The sequence below is a fragment of the Pseudophryne corroboree genome, unplaced genomic scaffold, assembly GCF_028390025.1.
Source record: "Pseudophryne corroboree isolate aPseCor3 unplaced genomic scaffold, aPseCor3.hap2 scaffold_536, whole genome shotgun sequence".
Classification (NCBI taxonomy): Eukaryota; Metazoa; Chordata; class Amphibia; order Anura; family Myobatrachidae; genus Pseudophryne; species Pseudophryne corroboree.
The window spans coordinates 168,812-191,306 of NW_026970137.1; the positions used below are offsets into that span (position 1 = coordinate 168,812).

The 22,495-nt window shown below is 39.5% G+C and overlaps 1 non-coding gene across 1 annotated transcript; it reads left to right on the forward strand.

Annotated features, from left to right (window-relative positions):
• Window positions 1-19,376: 19,376 nt before the first annotated feature.
• Window positions 19,377-19,450, forward strand: TRNAS-ACU (transfer RNA serine (anticodon ACU)). Its single transcript has one exon. It is a non-coding gene; the product is annotated as a tRNA-Ser (tRNA).
• Window positions 19,451-22,495: the final 3,045 nt, after the last annotated feature.

Here is a 22,495-nt window from a genome sequence, read left to right on the forward strand (position 1 = left end):
AGAAGAACTCTAACAGAAACCACTAAGCTCATCTACAGCCACACCACACTGTATATGCCCAATATCACCTGATTTTAGGCCTGGTTTGTTCTTGGATGTGAGACCACCTGGGAATACCAGGTGCTGTAGGTAGTTTTATACTACCAACACCGTTCTCTTGATGCATTCTATTTTGAAACTTATTCATTGATGTACCAGTAGTTAGAAGTAGAAGTTAGAAACAGCAAAAATCATCTACAGCCGCATCACACTGGATATGTCCAATCTCATCTGATGTTGGAAGCTAAGCAGTGTTGTGCCTGGTTAGTTTTTGGATTTCAGGTCCTGCCTTCTGGTTTGGCCACGGCACCTCGGAAATTCACCAAGGTCATGGCCGTGATGACGACCCTTCACCATCGGTGGACCAGGGAGGAATCTCTCCTCCCGATAAACATTCTGGAATTGCAGGCAGTGTTCAATTCATTGACACTGGCCCTGCCTCTAGTACAGAACAGGCCTGTTCAAGTACAATCGGACAACGCCACCACGGTAGTGTACACAAATCATCAAGGCGGCACTCGAAATTGCATAGCAAAGCTGGAAGTATCAAAAATCCTCAGTTGGGTAGAACGTCATCTGCCAGCAATATCGGCAGTGTTCATTCCCGGAGTCCTCAACTGGGAAGCGGATTTCCTCAGTCGTCAGGACGTTCACGCTGGAGAGTGGAGAGGCCGCAGCAGAAATGTCTGCACTGGTGTCAGTAGGTGACTGAGGCAGGGATGACTGGGAGATAGTGGGTGACTGAAGCATGTATGAGTGGGAGATAGTGGGTGACTGAGGCCGGGGTGACAGAGATAGTGGGTGACTAAAGCAGGGGTGACTGGTATAGTGGGTGACTGAGGCAGGGGTCGCAGGTATAGTGGTTAACTGAGGCAGCGGTGACTGGGAGATAGTGGGTAACTGGGGCAGGGGTGACAGGGAAAGTGTGTGACTCAGGCAGGGGTGATAGGGAGATAGTGGGCAGCAGATCACTGCCTTGCTGACAGCAGCACATCCCTGCTTCACTGACAGCAGCACATCCCTGCCTCACTTATAGCAGCACATCCCTGCCTTACTGACAGCAGCAGATCACTGCCTCACTGACAGCAGCAGATCACTGCTTCACTGACAGCAGCACATCCCTGCCTCACTGGCAGCAGCAGATCCCTGCCTCACTGGCAGCAGCAGATCCCTGCCTCACTGGCAGCAGCAGATCCCTGCCTTACTGACAGCTGTATATAGGGCCTAATTCAGACCTGATCTCTGCTGTGCATATTCACACAACAGGAGATCAGGTCTGAAGTGTGTGTGTGTGCTGGTGCCGCAGTGCACCGGCACATGCCAGAGATGCGATCAGCATCTCTGCCCAGTGAGCGCCTCTGCCAACACATACTTATCTTGCATATGAGATCTCTTGATCATAAAGATAGTTCTCACAGGGTGAGGTTCATCCATTACATTTTAAAGTAGGAAGGTACAAATTACATATTCAAATTACATATATGTGCTGGATTCAAATGTTTTCCCCCCTTCCTTTCTCAATTGTGCCCATCAGCAGCTATTCTAATGTTGCTGCCAATGGGTGTGACACATTCATTTCTTCTGTGGGGTACACTGGACTCCACAAGGATTCACATTGGGGTGTAGAGTAGGATCTTGATCTGAGGCACCAACAGGCTCAAAGCTTTTGACTGTTCCCAAGATGCTCAGCGCCCCCTGCTCTATAACCTCGCTTCCATGAACAGGGAGCTCAGTTTGTAGTTGGTGCCTTCAGTAGCAGGCCACTTAACAGGGGGCTGCCTCAGGCAGCCTATTCTTAGCTATTAATTTTGACAAGAAAAGAAGAACTTTTTTTATAAGAATCTACAAGGGCTGCAGCAGGCTAGGTCTAATAGACATCTTTACTGCAGCTCCATCACTCCCAGCGGCGCAGTATACTCCCGTGCCCTGGTTGCTGGGTCACTGCAGCGGAGGCTCCGGTTTCTTCCTAAGGTCAGTCACACACACACCGCCCTCCGGGATCACGAGGCCGCTGATGAAAGGGAGGTAAGGGGCTTCTGTGCCCACACTATACCGAGATCCAGCGTGGCTGTAGGGGGCGGGCCGTGTACGCACTGGCGTGGACACTGATTACTGGGCAGCCGCTCCACTAGCCACCAGGGACAGTTAAGGAGCACAGCTCTGGGGGTTTTTCTCCTATATTAACCCCATTTTGTACTACCTGCAGTGCATTGTGATAGGTAATAGAGCCTGATTCAGGTTGGATTGTAATCGCAAAGAGCTGCGCATTGGAAAATTCAGGGCTATGCCGTGTAGATGATGGCCTAACAGGAGGCTTTAAAATTTTCTTTCTAGTGTCCTTCGTTTGGAATTTTAAAGCCTCCTGTTAGGCCATCATCTACACGGCATAGCCCTGAATTTTCCAATGCGCAGCTCTTTGCAAAAGAGAGATATTGGCAAGGAAAAGCTGTCTTGTACCTTTGCATTTTTCTCCCAAACGAAGGACACTAGAAAGAAAATTTTAAAGCCTCCTGTTAGGCCATCATCTACACGGCATAGCCCTGAATTTTCCAATGCGCAGCTCTTTGCAAAAGAGAGATATTGGCAAGGAAAAGCTGTCTTGTACCATTGGATTTTTCTCCCAAACGAAGGACACTAGAATGAAAATTTTAAAGCCTCCTGTTAGTGCTTCATCTACACGGTATAGCCCTGAATTTTCCAATGCGTAGCTCTTTGCAAAAGAGAGATATTGGCAAGGAAAAGCTGTCTTGTACCTTTGCATTTTTCTCCCAAACAAATGTAGTTTGTTTTTGTCAATTACCATTTTAATAATAGGGTAAAAAAAATTAAGTAGATTTTTGAAAGAAAACAATACTGTCAATATACTATTAAAACAAATTAAAATGGTAAAAGTTATTGTACTTTAAGAAAACATAAAAGAGCTAACATATCAATCCCAGTTTTGGATTACTTTAATTAACAAATGTCAAAGTCAGAAAAATATCTCTATGCACACTACCATATTTGCACCTCACACAGGTCCGTGCTGCGCATGCGTACGCTCTCCCGTGCGTGCGCATACTCACAGTCGCGGGCACCCGCAGGCGCACGGTATGCGTATTTACGGTAGAGTTTATGTGATCGTAGCGTGCGACTCAATCTTTACATATTTTCAGTAATAATGTATTTTGTAGATCATGGTCCCTTTGATAGATTCGGAAAGTTTAGTTTACATAGCATGTTCCTGAACAGAGAGATCCCTCTTTGTATTGTACGAAGGGTCTAACAGGGGTCATACAGTAGTGTTTGGTACCCATCGGAAGAGTATTTAAATAGCAATATTCCGGTGTTGGTTTGGAGCGGATTAGTCGCTCGTGCGAATAGTTATGGACATAAGAAGTTTATGTCCATTTACTATTATTTGTTCTTACTTAGTCATGCGGCGGGAAACCCAGTATCCCACCCACCTGAACAGTTGGAAACAGTCACAGCCCACCTGTATGAATCAACCTATGACCTTTTGTTATAATGCGAAGCCGAATTCCTGTGTCCAATGAACAATGAGATTGTAGGGACCATTGAATTGTATTGTGTGTGGAGCATAAATAAGACAAGCCTGTGGCATCCAGCACTCACTTCTCTTCAAACGGTTCTCATTGCTGATAATCGGGAGCTGGATGTCCAGAGGCGCTTGCGATCGTTTCCCCTTGTGCGTAAGTTTTCTCCGCAATCATATTGTCTTGATGTTATTGTAAGCCATCTCTCTCTCCTCTCTTTTTCCCTTATTTTCCCTTGATTGTATTGTATTGTATTGTATGGTATTTCCTGTGTAGTTATTTGGTTAGTTAGTCTATGTTATATTGTAGTGTATGCTTTGTAATGTGATTCTTTTGCAAGTATAATAGTCATAATACATACAATAGGTTTTGGACCCTAAGCCCAGGTATCTGTGTATTTCTTATAGTGTTAAGTATTCCCTGAGCGTCGGTGACGCCCAAGCAGCTTTGTAGTTAATCAGGTTACACCAGGTTGCATTTACACTCTATCACCACACTAAGGTTTACTGTATATTTCGTTGTTAAAGGTATAGATATAAAGGTTTAACGTTATAAGCGTCTGCAATAGCGTGCCTGCCTGTGATCTCTGGGCCGTAAGCGAACGTGACGCTTGAGCGTCTCGACTACGGTTGAGCGATCGTTACGCAACTTGCGTACCCTTACGGTACTTCTTACGTAGATAGCGTACAGTGTTCTTAGACCTCTTAAAGGGTAATATATAAGATAAATATTTAGCTTTATAAATTGGGGGCCGTCCAGTCCTTCACATATCTGCACTAGGTAGATCAGCAGACATTATCCATCAGCAAAGGGCGGGAGGTTGTATCCCTCGTAGTGCTGACGGGATAAGCGTCTGCTTCGCTTAGGTAAAGGGTGCTGAAGGAATCCGGGAACCGGAGGTAAGAGCAAAACGCTAGTGTCTTTTAAAACTGTTTATTTTTCTGTCTTGCGTACACACGCACGCACACATATATATCTGCATTTCTTTTTCATTTATGTATTTTCGTATATCACTCTCCTGTTTGCCAGGTTTATAGTTGATAAACGTGCTAAAAGAGATTTGCCGTTATTTCATAATTTAAGAATAGAGGTAATATAGTTAAAGTATAGACAAACACACAGTTTTTGCCTGGGAGATAAGGCGAAGTCAGTGTGTTGTGTGGTAGATGATCAAGGATCAATCTACATTGATAAAAGTATAAATTGTGTTACGGTGGATCTTTGCTTTGCGTACACGTGTCTCTAACAAAGACTTGCGTACACAATCCAAAGGCCGACGCACGCAGCGTATATTACGCAACGGAGCGTCTGTGTACGCCCACGTAACTCAAACCACAAGTTGATTTTAACAGGCGATAAATAGCGCAAGGCGATAAATAGCACAAATTGATTTCAGCTTTCCAAAACTTAGTTTAAATACCTTACTTTACTGTAATACCTCTGGGGAGAGCTATCAGACTACGGGAAATTATTTTTCTGATCAGAAAACTATAAGAATGATAGTGGGTTGAAAACGATATGAGTGTATTGAATCCCGCTTTGTGGACTTTGTGGTCTATGTGATAAAACGGTATTAAATCCCGCTTTGTGGACTTTGTGATCTGTGTGATCTATGAGCACGGCCTGAAGTGAAAACGTGCAACAGAGTGTGATAAAGTTTTCGTTGTGTTACGCTCTGGCTGTTTTGGAGCACAGTAGGGAGACTCCAATGATCCTACCATTTATGGGCAACAAGTGTCTATAAGTGGTACGATTGGACCGCACGGTTGTATGTGTGACCAATAACGCAACGTGATATGAGGTCGTATATCCATGCGTAAATCTTGCCCTCATACGTGTTGTCCACATGCAAGCGTGATTTGTGTAAAGAAAAAGGAAGGGAATTTTCTCAGGAAAATCTCTAGAGATAGGGCCTGCAACGGCTACACGTGTCTGCTAGAAGGCGGATCGGAGATACCCGGAGCAGAAGAAGTTCAGTGGAAGAGCTTTAAGGATTTCCAACGAAGTTCTGTGTTTGGTGCATTTTAGGAAGTTTTTCTGTGTTAAAGAGGTCCACAATGGCAGCCAAGTGCACAACACAGAGACGGTCGGCAGTCAGGATTCAGACTCCAGAGGCTTGCAGACCCCGAGGGTCTGCTCGGTTAGTAATGTGGGGGAAATATGGTCCCCACACTGAGACCTTTTGTGATGAATGGACACGAATGACTGCGGGGGATAAGGCACCATTTCCCGGGATAGGTAGTTTTGACTCAGAGGTGTTGCATAATTTAAGGAGAAGGATATGTCTCATTAAATCAGCAAAGAGACGAATCAAGCATTATGATTGTTTGCAGATATGGCTACAGGAAAGTGACATGCAAAGAAATGTAACTTACATACCTAACTTTCATCTTGAGAGGAGAGACATGGCAATGGAGGGGATTGTGGTTGCGGAGAAAAGCACAAGGGTGAACAATAAAAACGCTCTTAGCAACTGTAGTATAGATGATAAGAATAAGTGTAATAAATGTAACAATGCTAATTGTAATACTGTTGAATGTACAACTATTAACCCATGCAAGTCGCACCCCATGTTAAACTTTCCTCAGGAACACCAACAAGAAAACGAGCCCAGAACGATGTCGGCACCTTTTCCAGCAGCCATCACACAAGACATCCAGGTGGACACGACCAAATCGGTAAAGACTGTAATCAAACCCCCTAACGGAGGGTCAGGTGAGGTCGTGTCCACAGGTACGTATGGTATTATACATTAGGCACAAACAAATGTACCTCATATTGTAGAATCAATTCAGAATGACGTTACTGGACTTAATCCTGTCAGGGTAATTGCAGTACCAAATGGGAAAACTGACTCTTCAGGAGTCACCCCCGTCAGGAACATCGCCATGTACTGCCCTTTTTCCCGAACAGAATTAAGAACAATTCTGTCTGAATTTCCTGATCCCAGGAAAGACTTAGTTGCTTGTCAAAGATACATTAGAGTGCTAGGACACACTGCAGAGCCAAATAACAAAGATTGGAGGACAGTTTTGAGGGCATGTTTACCCCCCGATGTTGATTCATTGAAATTTATCGCTGATTGTAAGCTAGATGAGGAAGTGCCACTAACAAACGAGTATAACCAAGATAATGTAAAAAGAATCAATCTACAGTTGAAAGAATATTTTCCTACAGTAGTAAAGTGGAATAAAATCTTTACAATAAAACAAAAAGAAGGTGAATCCGCATCAGAGTATTTTCACCGGGCTCTGCAGGATATGGCTAGGTACACTGGTATAGATGACATTGAAACTAATGTACACCACAGAGAGGTAGCTGTGTCCGTATTAATGAACAACTTAAAAGACACACTAAAAATTAGGGTACAAACTTCCATACCACATTGGAGAGGTATCTCGGTGGCGGCATTAAGAGAGTCCGCTATCGAGCATGACCGAAATATCCAAAGAACCAGGGAAGCGCAGGGAGAGCGGTTGATGGCACTGAACATCCAAGCACTAGAGGATACATCAAGTCGACCGGAATCCCAGGCCCCTAGCACATGGAGAAAGCCAAGGATTTGTTATCATTGTAGAAGAGAAGGGCATTATGCCAGCAACTGTAATAACCCACATAAAGTCAGACCCCCTAGACCAAGAAATGAGCAAAATTATAACACACACCATTATAATCAGAGATCAGACAGGAAGAATTTTGGCCCACACCCATGAGATATAGTCAGGAAAGGTGATTATTAGGACTGATGGTAAGCCTGAGGTAACGGTTAATAAATTGGGAGGTCATTCACTAAAGACACAGGAATGACCAGGTGAAACGTTGTAAATGTATTTGTGAAGAAAAATGTTTTTCTCTCTCTCTCTATCCCCATCTCTGATGATTATTGGTAAGAATTCACACATTGCATATCCACTTGGTCCTTGCAGAAGTCTACCAAACCCCAGCATGACCTATCCGCCACAATGTATTTCTGGCCAGATACAAACAGTGGAGTAATGCAGGTGCTGGTGGGGAGGGACTGTTCAAGGAGACCATTAGACACGTAGATATGACAGCCTGATAATGCTAACAATGTTTTCTTAATGTTGAAAAATGTTTGATAAAAATGCTTCGTTTCTCGTTTCCTATTGTTGTTTGTTGTTGAGTTATGCACATGAAGCGTTCTCCCTCTCTTTTGTTTTTTTGACTCTCTCTCTCTCTTCTCACTCATGTTTTCATGGTTTAAAGATGGTATGTCACCCCTCAGTTGGACCAATGGTAATGCCAGATTTTTGCTCCTTACAGAAAGATCGCTGGTTAGGAAGGAATATTGCATCACCAGAATGTTCGTTTGGAAGACTGAGAGATAGCACCTTTGAGATGACAGCAGAACAAGAAGAACTACAAGACTAGAGAACTTATTATCGTAACAAGTTCTCTCCCCCACAAACTGTTTTCTTATACCCCCTTTACAAATTTCTTCTTTTCTCCTCCTGTAAGATGGACTTGCCCCAAGAGACTGTGATATGGATTTTCATGTTGACCCTGATGTTGACCAGAACAGTCTGTTTCGGTGAGAGTACCAGTGAGGTCGAGAAAGGATCCAGAAAGGTTCTGATGACTGAGACGGAGGTGTAAATTTCCAATAGCAACCCAATCACCAAGCAAAGGCGAGTACCGGAAACGATCCAGCAGCCATGTTATCTGTAAACATTTTTCTTTTAAGGATTGTTGGCTGAAGAAAACTGTATCTGTAGGCTCTGTAACAATGTCATTGAGGATGGGTGCATTAAGAAATGCCAATCCAGTTTTAATATCCATATGGACCGGCATCCATTGAGTGACTATCACTCCTTAGTGGGTAGTGTGTTAAACAAAGCAGATTGTTGGGTTTGCTCTCAAGTACCTCAGGGTCATAGCAAATCAGGGCTAGTACCATTTCCTTTAACGATAGGGGAGGTACTTGAGTTAAGTGGTGGGAGACCGGTGGACAGGAGGTTTAACATCTCCAGTCCTCCTAGTTTAAAGCTCCACCAATACCACGTGGATAGGTCCCTATTATGTTTCAACATCTCCAATCCCAGAAAGCCGGGAAATTGGGAAGTGTCATGGAGTAACCAAACCATGACCTTTTCGCATAGAGCAGATAGAATGCCTACAGATACAGAGCTTGTACGCCACATAGCCAGTAGAGGAAAATCTTTCCGGTATAGGTACACCTTAGGAAATAGAATTACGAGAGTTGGAGAAGTATCACCAGGATACTGTGCACATATCGTACAACCTGATACGTGTACTAAGCAGATGGAAGAATTAGGGTCAGGAGATTTCACATGGAAGGTGTGTAATATGGTTATGTCCTACTCCGTCCCATATGTTCTCCCCGATGATGCATATTTCATATGCGGGAGAAAGGCGTACAAGTGGCTTGCCCCAAACTCTGAAGGATTGTGTTATATTGGAAAAGTACTGCCTGAAGTAATGACTGTGTCACATGACAAAATGAAAAACATACACCGTGGTGCCCAAGCTCCTTATACTCACACCCATTACGAGCACGTTGTTAAAAGGCACCTGATAGAGAAGACAGAGCATCCGGCCTCTGATCTGATAAGTGAATCCACCGGGATTCAATTCTTAATCGCGTTAGATTTCACCCGCACCGCTAGAGGAGTGCTAAATTATAAATACATTTCTGCGCTCGCCAATTTGTTAGATAATATCACTGAAATGTATGATGACACGTTTAGGTATACTGGAAGAGAACTTCAGGCTTACAAAACAGAACTGGTACAGCATAGAATGGTTCTCAATTACCTCACAGCAGTGACAGGCGGATATTGTGTCACACTGGCAACACAATACGGCGTGAAATGTTGCACATATATTACGAATAGCACCGAGGATCCGGTCGAGGTCATAGACCAAAAGATGGACGATATTCTCCAATTGAAGTGGGAATTTCGCAGGAGACACAATCTCACTCTTGCTGCTGTAGGTAATGAGCTGACTGGTTGGGTGTCATGGTTGAACCCGCGAAATTGGTTTTCTGGTTTAGGAGACTGGGCTCAAGGAGTCATAATGGATGTTGGGAAGTTTCTCCTATGTATCTTAGGTGTTGTCATATCGATTGGATTGATATTTAGATGCGGTCAGGGTTTAATGAAGTGCAAACATCGTACAAGGGTAATGAGTTTAAGGAGTGAGGAAACTGTAATTCCAATGGACTTGATTTACGACCCAAATGTAGAAACAATGATGTGATGAAAATGCGATTTCTACGGTCCGTTTCTTTCACCTGTTTTTCCGTTTCCTCCAAGGTAAAAAGACCCACTTGGACGAGGAATTTGATGAGCCGATATACAGACAACAGAGGGATTAAAGAAGAAGTTTTGACCACTGTAGATACGGACATTTGATGAACTTTGCCATGGATCCCCAGTTTCCCTAGAATTCTTAAACTTACGCTAGCCCAACATTTTTTTTTGTAAATCTAATGGCATTGACAAAGCTTTTTGCTCGCACCTAATGGGCAAAACAGCGCAAAGAAGACGACTTTCAACTGATACCGAACAAAACTTCAACCGACAGATATACATTAACCTGACATAGAATACCACTGCATTTTCCATAAGTGTTCTTTATCTTCATCTCTACAACCCTCAGGTAATGACACACATAGTCGATAGGGAATACAGGCACAGATATCAGCAGTCACATATCTCCCCCATTCAGGTATCATCAACTAAAATGTGCTCCCCCATTTTGTTACAACCAAAGCCGAAAAGAGCTCGGTAAAGTTGACAGCCCATCCACAGACCCGTACCACGGGATAAGAAGGAATTCACATGTATACTTTGCAATACCTCGAAGCTTGATTTACAACACGTACGGCACGATGATACATGACCCCCCCAAACATGGACTCATACACACATGCTTCTGCTATCTCACTAGGTCATACCCTCTTCCCACCTACTCCTCTCTCCTCCCTTACCCAACCATGGAAATTAATTAACCCCTGACATATATTTTTCTCCTTTTGAAATGTTTTAGAAGGTGGCAGTTATTATTGACTGCCAAAGGGTGGACTGTCAAAGTCAGAAAAATATCTCTATGCACACTACCATATTTGCACCTCACACAGGTCCGTGCTGCGCATGCGTACGCTCTCCCGTGCGTGCGCATACTCACAGTCGCGGGCACCCGCAGGCGCACGGTATGCGTATTTACGGTAGAGTTTATGTGATCGTAGCGGGCGACTCAATCAATATATATTTTAACCATATAATGTATTTTGTAGATCATGGTCCCTTTGATAGATTCGGAAAGTTTAGTTAACATAGCATGTTCCTGAACAGAGAGATCCCTCTTTGTATTGTATGAAGGGTCTAACAGGGGTCATACAGTAGTGTTTGGTACCCATCGGAAGAGTATTTAAATAGCAATATTCCGGTGTTGGTTTGGAGCGGATTAGTCGCTCGTGCGAATAGTTATGGACATAAGAAGTTTATGTCCATTTACTATTATTTGTTCTTACTTAGTCATGCGGCGGGAAACCCAGTATCCCACCCACCTGAACAGTTGGAAACAGTCACAGCCCACCTGTATGAATCAACCTATGACCTTTTGTTATAATGCGAAGCCGAATTCCTGTGTCCAATGAACAATGAGATTGTAGGGACCATTGAATTGTATTGTGTGTGGAGCATAAATAAGACAAGCCTGTGGCATCCAGCACTCACTTCTCTTCAAACGGTTCTCATTGCTGATAATCGGGAGCTGGATGTCCAGAGGCGCTTGCGATCGTTTCCCCTTGTGCGTAAGTTTTCTCCGCAATCATATTGTCTTGATGTTATTGTAAGCCATCTCTCTCTCCTCTCTTTTTCCCTTATTTTCCCTTGATTGTATTGTATTGTATTGTATGGTATTTCCTGTGTAGTTATTTGGTTAGTTAGTCTATGTTATATTGTAGTGTATGCTTTGTAATGTGATTCTTTTGCAAGTATAATAGTCATAATACATACAATAGGTTTTGGACCCTAAGCCCAGGTATCTGTGTATTTCTTATAGTGTTAAGTATTCCCTGAGCGTCGGTGACGCCCAAGCAGCTTTGTAGTTAATCAGGTTACACCAGGTTGCATTTACACTCTATCACCACACTAAGGTTTACTGTATATTTCGTTGTTAAAGGTATAGATATAAAGGTTTAACGTTATAAGCGTCTGCAATAGCGTGCCTGCCTGTGATCTCTGGGCCGTAAGCGAACGTGACGCTTGAGCGTCTCGACTACGGTTGAGCGATCGTTACGCAACTTGCGTACCCTTACGGTACTTCTTACGTAGATAGCGTACAGTGTTCTTAGACCTCTTAAAGGGTAATATATAAGATAAATATTTAGCTTTATCACAAAAAAAATGCATATAGCAGAGGATAGTTTCAATCTGCCTACCTCTGGGTAATGGGCCCAGCATGCTTCCATTGCAGTACTCTGCTGCACATGTAAGTGCAAGAGATCCTAAAGCACTCACTCATCATGGGAAAGTACCAATGTGTTTCTTCGTTGGTTGATGGAAGAAACATCTTAAAAAAACTCTCCAGATTATTGACTTTTTAAAGTTTTTCTAGGAAAAGTTTTAGATGTATGCTTATTAGCCTTTGTCAGTATGTACTTTTCGCGAAGTGTCTCTGTGGCGCAATCGGTTAGTGTGTCCGGCTACTAACCAAAAGGTTGGTGGTTCAATCCCACCCAGGGACGTAATTGACCTTGTTATCAGATTTTGGTGATCTTTAAGTAGACAAGTCAAAATTTCAAACCCCCTGTTATGGTGTAGGGTACCTGGCCTTTTCTGATGTAATCAGAGTTAGATTTGATTCAGTGATTTAATAAAAACAGCTAGGAAGCACAATTTAGCAGTGGGTTGCAGAGAAAAAGAAATATGCTGGCAAAAAAAATCCAATTGAGTGATTAAACAGCTCTTCATTTTCTGGCTTTATTTTTATGCTAACAAATTTGTTCTCTGAAAAGTGTCCACAAAGCCAAGTCTCTGATTAACACCTTTGTAGGGATGGTTTTTCACCTATTACTAAATTAAACTTGCTTCATTGGAAAGGCAGCAAGATGCATCCTCATTTCAATGTCTACTGAAATAATACAGGTTGACACCAGGAAACATTAACGCCACTGCATCCTTGCTGCTTTCTCATGTAGAAGTCTGTTTAATGTGAAAACAAGGTGATATCTAATTAGCACACAGGTAAGGAATTAAGAAAATCTTTATTTAAGGGTGAAGATGTTTCTCACAAAATCGTTGCCCCAATGCATCATTGAAATTCAAGCTGGAAAGATGATTTTAATATATCACTTGTACATTTTGTATTGCTCTTCTGGTGACAATGTAGTTTGTTTTTGTCAATTACCCTTTTAATAATAGGGTAAAGAAAATTAAGTGGATTTTTTAAAGAAAACAATACTGTCAATATACTATTAAAACAAATTAAAATGGTAAAAGTTATTGTACTTTAAGTAAAAATAAAAGAGCAAAAATATCAATCCCAGTTTTGATTACTTAAATTAACAAAAAAAATGCATATAGCAAAGGATAGTTTCAATCTGCCTACCTCTGGGTTATGGGCCCAGCATGCTTCCATTGCAGTACTCTGCTGCACATGTAAGTGCAAGAGATCCTGAAGCACTCACTCATCATGGGAAAGTACCAATGTGTTTCTTCATTGGTTGATGGAAGAAACATCTTACAAAAACTCTCCAGATTATTGACTTTTTAAAGTTTTTCTAGGAAACGTTCTAGATGTATGCTTATTAGACTTTGTCAGTATGTAGTTTTTACAAAGTGTCTCTGTGGCGCAATCGGTTAGTGTGTCCGGCTACTAACCAAAAGGTTAGTGGTTCAATCCCAACCAGGAACGTAATTGACCTTGTTATCAGATTTTGGTGATCTTTAAGTAGACAAGTCAAAATTTAAAACCCCCTGTTATGTTGTAGGGTACCTGGCCTTCTCTGATGTAATCAGAGTTAGATTTGATTCAGTGATTTAATAAAAACAGCTAGGAAGCACAATTTAGCAGTGGGTTGCAGAGAAAAAGAAATATGCTGGCAAAAAAAATCCAATTGAGTGATTAAACAGCTCTTCATTTTCTGGCTTTATTTTTATGCTAACAAATTTGTTCTTTGAAAAGTGTCCACAAAGCCAAGTCTCTGATTAACACCTTTGTAGGGATGGTTTTTCACCTATTACTAAATTAAACTTGCTTCATTGGAAAGGCAGCAAGATGCATCCTCATTTCAATGTCTACTGAAATAATACAGGTTGACACCAGGAAACATTAACGCCACTGTATCCTTGCTGCTTTCTCATGTGGAAGTCTGCTTAATGTGAAAACAAGGTGATATCTAATTAGCACACAGGTAAGGAATTAAGAAAATCTTTATTTAAGGGTGAAGATGTTTCTCACAAAATCGTTGCCCCAATGCATCATTGAAATTCAAGCTGGAAAGATGATTTTAATATATCACTTGTACATTTTGTATTGCTCTTCTGGTGACAATGTAGTTTGTTTTTGTCAATTACCATTTTAATAATAGGGTAAAGAAAATTAAGTGGATTTTTGAAAGAAAACAATACTGTCAATATACTATTAAAACAAATTAAAATGGTAAAAGTTATTGTACTTTAAGTAAAAATAAAAGAGCCAAAATATCAATCCCAGTTTTGGATTACTTTAATTAACAAAAAAAAATGCATATAGCAGAGGATAGTTTCAATCTGCCTACCGCTGGGTTATGGGCCCAGCATGCTTCCATTGCTGTACTCTGCTGCACATGTAAGTGCAAGAGATCCTGAAGCACTCACTCATCATGGGAAAGTACCAATGTGTTTCTTCGTTGGTTGATGGAAGAAACATCTTACAAAAACTCTCCAGATTATTGACTTTTTAAAGTTTTTCTAGGAAACGTTTTAGATGAATGCTTATTAGCCTTTGTCAGTATGGACTTTAGCAAAGTGTCTCTGTGGCGCAATCAGTTAGTGTGCATGGCTATTAACCAAAAGGTTGGTGGTTCAATCCCACCCAGAGACGTAATTGACCTTGTTATCAGATTTTGGTGATCTTTAAGAAGACAAGTCAAAATTTCAAACCCCCTCTTATGGTGTAGGGTACCTGGCCTTCTCTGATGTAATCAGAGTTAGATTTGATTCAGTGATTTTATAAAAACAGCTAGGAAGCACAATTTAGCAGTGGGTTGCAGAGAAAAAGAAATATGCTGGCAAAAAAATCCAATTGAGTGATTAAACAGCTCTTCATTTTCTGGCTTTATTTTTATGCTAACAAATTTGTTCTCTGAATAGTGTCCACAAAGCCAAGTCTCTGATTAACACCTTTGTAAGGATGGTTTTTCACCTATTACTAAATTAAACTTGCTTCATTGGAAAGGCAGTAAGATGCATCCTCATTTCAATGTCTACTGAAATAATACAGGTTGACACCAGGAAACATTAACGCCACTGCATCCTTGCTGCTTTCTCATGTGGAAGTCTGTTTAATGTGAAAACAAGGTGATATCTAATTAGCACACAGGTAAGGAATTAAGAAAATCTTTATTTAAGGGTGAAAATGTTTCTCACAAAATCGTTGCCCCAATGCATCATTGAAATTCAAGCTGGAAAGATGATTTTAATATATCACTTGTACATTTTGTATTGCTCTTCTGGTGACAATGTAGTTTGTTTTTGTCAATTACCATTTTAATAATAGGGTAAAGAAAATTAAGTGGATTTTTAAAAGAAAACAATACTTTCAATATACTATTAAAACAAATTAAAATGGTAAAAGTTATTGTACTTTAATGAAAAATAAAAGAGCAAAAATATCAATCCCAGTTTTGGATTACTTTAATTAACAAAAAAAATGCATATAGCAGAGGATAGTTTTAATCTGCCTACCTCTGGGTTATGGGCCCAGCATGCTTCCATTGCAGTACTCTGCTGCACATGTAAGTGCAATAAATCCTGAAGCACTCACTCATCATGGGAAAGTACCAATGTGTTTCTTCGTTGGTGGATGGAAGAAACATCTTACAAAAACTCTCCAGATTATTGACTTTTTAAAGTTTTTCTAGGAAACGTTTTAGATGAATGCTTATTAGCCTTTGTCAGTATGTACTTTTGCAAAGTGTCTCTGTGGCGCAATCAGTTAGTGTGTACGGCTATAAACCAAAAGGTTGGTGGATCAATCCCACCCAGGGACGTAATTAACCTTGTTATCAGATTTTGGTGATCTTTAAGTAGACAAGTCAAAATTTCAAACCCCCTCTTATGGTGTAGGGTACCTGGCCTTCTCTGATGTAATCAGAGTTAGATTTGATTCAGTGATTTTATAAAAACAGCTAGGAAGCACAATTTAGCTGTGGGTTGCAGAGAAAAAGAAATATGCTGGCAAAAAAATCCAATTGAGTGATTAAACAGCTCTTCATTTTCTGGCTTTATTTTTATGCTAACAAATTTGTTCTCTGAAAAGTGTCCACAAAGCCAAGTCTCTGATTAACACCTTTGTAGGGATGGTTTTTCACCTATTACTAAATTAAATTTGCTTCATTGGAAAGGAAGCAAGATGCATCCTCATTTCAATGTCTACTGAAATAATACGGGTTGACACCAGGAAACATTAACGCCACTGCATCCTTGCTGCTTTCTCATGTGGAAGTCTGTTTAATGTGAAAACAAGGTGATATCTAATTAGCACACAGGTAAGGATTTAAGAAAATCTTTATTTAAGGGTGAAGATGTTTCTCACAAAATCGTTGCCCCAATTCATCATTGAAATTCAAGCTGGAAAGATGATTTTAATATATCACTTGTACATTTTGTATTGCTCTTCTGGTGACAATGTAGTTTGTTTTTGTCAATTACCCTTTTAATAATAGGGTAAAGAAAATTAAGTGGATTTAAACAAATTAAAATGGTAAAAGTTATTGTACTTCAAGTAAAAATAAAAGAGCAAAAATATCAATCCCAGTTTTGATTACTTAAATTAACAAAAAAAATGCATATAGCAAAGGATAGTTTCAATCTGCCTAACTCTGGGTTATGGGCCCAGCATGCTTCCATTGCAGTACTCTGCTGCACATGTAAGTGCAAGAGATCCTGAAGCACTCACTCATCATGGGAAAGTACCAATGTGTTTCTTCGTTGGTTGATGGAAGAAACATTTTACAAAAACTCTCCAGATTATTGACTTTTTAAAGTTTTTCTAGGAAACGTTCTAGATGTATGCTTATTAGCCTTTGTCAGTAGGTACTTTTTGTGAAGTGTCTCTGTGGCGCAATCGGTTAGTGTGTCCGGCTACTAACCAAAAGGTTGGTGGTTCAATTCCACCCAGGGATGTAATTGACCTTGTTATCAGATTTTGGTGAACTTTAAGTAGACAAGTCAAAATTTCAAACCCCCTGTTATGGTGTAGGGTACCTGGCCTTTTCTGATGTAATCAGAGTTAGATTTGACTCAGTGATTTAATAAAAACAGCTAGGAAGCACAATTTAGCAGTGGGTTGCAGAGAAAAAGAAATATGCTGGCAAAAAAAATCCAATTGAGTGATTAAACAGCTCTTCATTTTCTGGCTTTATTTTTATGCTAACAAATTTGTTCTCTGAAAAGTGTCCACAAAGCCAAGTCTCTGATTAACACCTTTGTAGGGATGGTTTTTCACCTATTACTAAATTAAACTTGCTTCATTGGAAAGGCAGCAAGATGCATCCTCATTTCAATGTCTACTGAAATAATACAGGTTGACACCAGGAAACATTAACGCCACTGCATCCTTGCTGCTTTCTCATGTAGAAGTCTGTTTAATGTGAAAACAAGGTGATATCTAATTAGCACACAGGTAAGGAATTAAGAAAATCTTTATTTAAGGGTGAAGATGTTTCTCACAAAATCGTTGCCCCAATGCATCATTGAAATTCAAGCTGGAAAGATGATTTTAATATATCACTTGTACATTTTGTATTGCTCTTCTGGTGACAATGTAGTTTGTTTTTGTCAATTACCCTTTTAATAATAGGGTAAAGAAAATTAAGTGGATTTTTTAAAGAAAACTATACTGTCAATATACTATTAAAACAAATTAAAATGGTAAAAGTTATTGTACTTTAAGTAAAAATAAAAGAGCAAAAATATCAATCCCAGTTTTGATTACTTAAATTAACAAAAAAAATGCATATAGCAAAGGATAGTTTCAATCTGCCTACCTCTGGGTTATGGGCCCAGTATGCTTCCATTGCAGTACTCTGCTGCACATGTAAGTGCAATAGATCCTGAAGCACTCACTCATCATGGGAAAGTACCAATGTGTTTCTTCATTGGTTGATGGAAGAAACATCTTACAAAAACTCTCCAGATTATTGACTTTTTAAAGTTTTTCTAGGAAACGTTTTAGATGAATGCTTATTAGCCTTTGTCAGTATGGACTTTTGCAAAGTGTCTCTGTGGCGCAATCAGTTAGTGTGTATGGCTATTAACCAAAAGGTTGGTGGTTCAATCACACCCAGGGACGTAATTGACTTTGTTATCAGATTTTGGTGATCTTTAAGTAGACAAGTCAAAATATCAAACCCCCTCTTATGGTGTAGGGTACCTGGCCTTCTCTGATGTAATCAGAGTTAGATTTGATTCAGTGATTTTATAAAAACTAGTGATGAGCGGATTCGGTTTTACTCGGTTTTACTCGGTTCTCAAAACGGCATCTTATTGGCTCACGGATGTCACGTGTTTTGGATAGCCAATAAGATGCCGTTTTGAGAACCGAGTAAAACCGAGTAAAACCGAACCTCGCTCATCACTAATAAAAACAGCTAGGAAGCACAATTTAGCAGTGGGTTGCAGAGAAAAAGAAATATGCTGGCAAAAAAATCCAATTGAGTGATTAAACAGCTCTTCATTTTCTGGCTTTATTTTTATGCTAACAAATTTGTTCTCTGAAAAGTGTCCACAAAGCCAAGTCTCTGATTAACACCTTTGTAGGGATGGTTTTTCACCTATTACTAAATTAAACTTGCTTCATTGGAAAGGCAGTAAGATGCATCCTCATTTCAATGTCTACTGAAATAATACAGGTTGACACCAGGAAACATTAACGCCACTGTATCCTTGCTGCTTTCTCATGTAGAAGTCTGTTTAATGTGAAAACAAGGTGATATCTAATTAGCACACAGGTAAGGAATTAAGAAAATCTTTATTTAAGGGTGAAGATGTTTCTCACAAAATCGTTGCCCCAATGCATCATTGAAATTCAAGCTGGAAAGATGATTTTAATATATCACTTGTACATTTTGTATTGCTCTTCTGGTGACAATGTAGTTTGTTTTTGTCAATTACCCTTTTAATAATAGGGTAAAGAAAATTAAGTGGATTTTTTAAAGAAAACTATACTGTCAATATACTATTAAAACAAATTAAAATGGTAAAAGTTATTGTACTTTAAGTAAAAATAAAAGAGCAAAAATATCAATCCCAGTTTTGATTACTTAAATTAACAAAAAAAATGCATATAGCAAAGGATAGTTTCAATCTGCCTACCTCTGGGTTATGGGCCCAGCATGCTTCCATTGCAGTACTCTGCTGCACATGTAAGTGCAAGAGATCCTGAAGCACTCACTCATCATGGGAAAGTACCAATGTGTTTCTTCGTTGGTTGATGGAAGAAACATCTTACAAAAACTCTCCAGATTATTGACTTTTTAAAGTTTTTCTAGGAAACGTTCTAGATGTATGCTTATTAGCCTTTGTCAGTACGCACGTTTTACAAAGTGTCTCTGTGGCGCAATCGGTTAGTGTGTCTGGCTACTAACCAAAAGGTTGGTGGTTCAATCCCACCCAGGGACGTAATTGACCTTGTTATCAGATTTTGGTGATCTTTAAGTAGACAAGTCAAAATGTAAAACCCCCTGTTATGTTGTAGGGTACCTGGCCTTCTCTGATGTAATCAGAGTTAGATTTGATTCAGTGATTTTATAAAAACAGATAGGAAGCACAATTTAGCAGTGGGTTGCAGAGAAAAAGAAATATGCTGGAAAAAAAATCCAATTGAGTGATTAAACAGCTCTTCATTTTCTGGCTTTATTTTTATGCTAACAAATTTGTTCTCTGAAAAGTGTCCACAAAGCCAAGTCTCTGATTAACACCTTTGTAGGGATGGTTTTTCACCTATTACTAAATTAAACTTGCTTCATTGGAAAGGCAGCAAGATGCATCCTCATTTCAATTTCTACTGAAATAATACAGGTTGACACCAGGAAACATTAACGCCACTGCATCCTTGCTGCTTTCTCATGTGGAAGTCTGTTTAATGTGAAAACAAGGTGATATCTAATTAGCACACAGGTAAGGAATTAAGAAAATCTTTATTTAAGGGTGAAGATGTTTCTCACAAAATCGTTGCCCCAATGCATCATTGAAATTCAAGCTGGAAAGATGATTTTAATATATCACTTGTACATTTTGTATTGCTCTTCTGGTGACAATGTAGTTTGTTTTTGTCAATTACCCTTTTAATAATAGGGTAAAGAAAATTAAGTTGATTTTTTAAAGAAAACTATACTGTCAATATACTATTCAAACAAATTAAAATGGTAAAAGTTATTGTACTTCAAGTAAAAATAAAAGAGCAAAAATATCAATCCCAGTTTTGATTACTTAAATTAACAAAAAAAATGCATATAGCAAAGGATAGTTTCAATCTGCCTACCTCTGGGTTATGGGCCCAGCATGCTTCCATTGCAGTACTCTGCTGCACATGTAAGAGCAAGAGATCCTGAAGCACTCACTCATCATGGGAAAGTACCAATGTGTTTCTTCGTTGGTGGATGGAAGAAACATCTTACAAAAACTCTCCAGATTATTGACTTTTTAAAGTTTTTCTAGGAAACGTTTTAGATGAATGCTTATTAGCCTTTGTCAGTATGTACTTTTGCAAAGTGTCTCTGTGGTGCAATCAGTTAGTGTGTACGGCTATAAACCAAAAGGTTGGTGGTTCAATCCCACCCAGGGATGTAATTGACCTTGTTATCAGATTTTGGTGATCTTTAAGTAGACAAGTCAAAATTTCAAATCCCCTCTTATGGTGTAGGGTACCTGGCCTTCTCTGATGTAATCAGAGTTAGATTTGATTCAGTGATTTTATAAAAACAGCTAGGAAGCACAATTTAGCAGTGGGTTGCAGAGAAAAAGAAATATGCTGGCAAAAAAATCCAATTGAGTGATTAAACAGCTCTTAATTTTCTGGCTTTATTTTTATGCTAACAAATTTGTTCTCTGAAAAGTGTCCACAAAGCCAAGTCTCTGATGAACACCTTTGTAGGGATGGTTTTTCACCTATTACTAAATTAAACTTGCTTCATTGGAAAGGCAGCAAGATGCATCCTCATTTCAATGTCTACTGAAATAATACAGGTTGACACCAGGAAACATTAACGCCACTGCATCCTTGCTGCTTTCTCATGTAGAAGTCTGTTTAATGTGAAAACAAGGTGATATCTAATTAGCACACAGGTAAGGAATTAAGAAAATCTTTATTTAAGGGTGAAGATGTTTCTCACAAAATCGTTGCCCCAATGCATCATTGAAATTCAAGCTGGAAAGATGATTTTAATATATCACTTGTACATTTTGTATTGCTCTTCTGGTGACAATGTAGTTTGTTTTTGTCAATTACCCTTTTAATAATAGGGTAAAGAAAATTAAGTGGATTTTTTAAAGAAAACTATACTGTCAATATACTATTAAAACAAATTAAAATGGTAAAAGTTATTGTACTTTAAGTAAAAATAAAAGAGCAAAAATATCAATCCCAGTTTTGATTACTTAAATTAACAAAAAAAAATGCATATAGCAAAGGATAGTTTCAATCTGCCTACCTCTGGGTTATGGGCCCAGTATGCTTCCATTGCAGTACTCTGCTGCACATGTAAGTGCAATAGATCCTGAAGCACTCACTCATCATGGGAAAGTACCAATGTGTTTCTTTATTGGTTGATGGAAGAAACATCTTACAAAAACTCTCCAGATTATTGACTTTTTAAAGTTTTTCTAGGAAACGTTTTAGATGAATGCTTATTAGCCTTTGTCAGTATGGACTTTTGCAAAGTGTCTCTGTGGCGCAATCAGTTAGTGTGTATGGCTATTAACCAAAAGGTTGGTGGTTCAATCCCACCCAGGGACGTAATTGACCTTGTTATCAGATTTTGGTGATCTTTAAGTAGACAAGTCAAAATATCAAACCCCCTCTTATGGTGTAGGGTACCTGGCCTTCTCTGATGTAATCAGAGTTAGATTTGATTCAGTGATTTTATAAAAACAGCTAGGAAGCACAATTTAGCAGTGGGTTGCAGAGAAAAAGAAATATGCTGGCAAAAAAATCCAATTGAGTGATTAAACAGCTCTTCATTTTCTGGCTTTATTTTTATGCTAACAAATTTGTTCTCTGAAAAGTGTCCACAAAGCCAAGTCTCTGATTAACACCTTTGTAGGGATGGTTTTTCACCTATTACTAAATTAAACTTGCTTCATTGGAAAGGCAGTAAGATGCATCCTCATTTCAATGTCTACTGAAATAATACAGGTTGACACCAGGAAACATTAACGCCACTGTATCCTTGCTGCTTTCTCATGTAGAAGTCTGTTTAATGTGAAAACAAGGTGATATCTAATTAGCACACAGGTAAGGAATTAAGAAAATCTTTATTTAAGGGTGAAGATGTTTCTCACAAAATCGTTGCCCCAATGCATCATTGAAATTCAAGCTGGAAAGATGATTTTAATATATCACTTGTACATTTTGTATTGCTCTTCTGGTGACAATGTAGTTTGTTTTTGTCAATTACCCTTTTAATAATAGGGTAAAGAAAATTAAGTGGATTTTTTAAAGAAAAC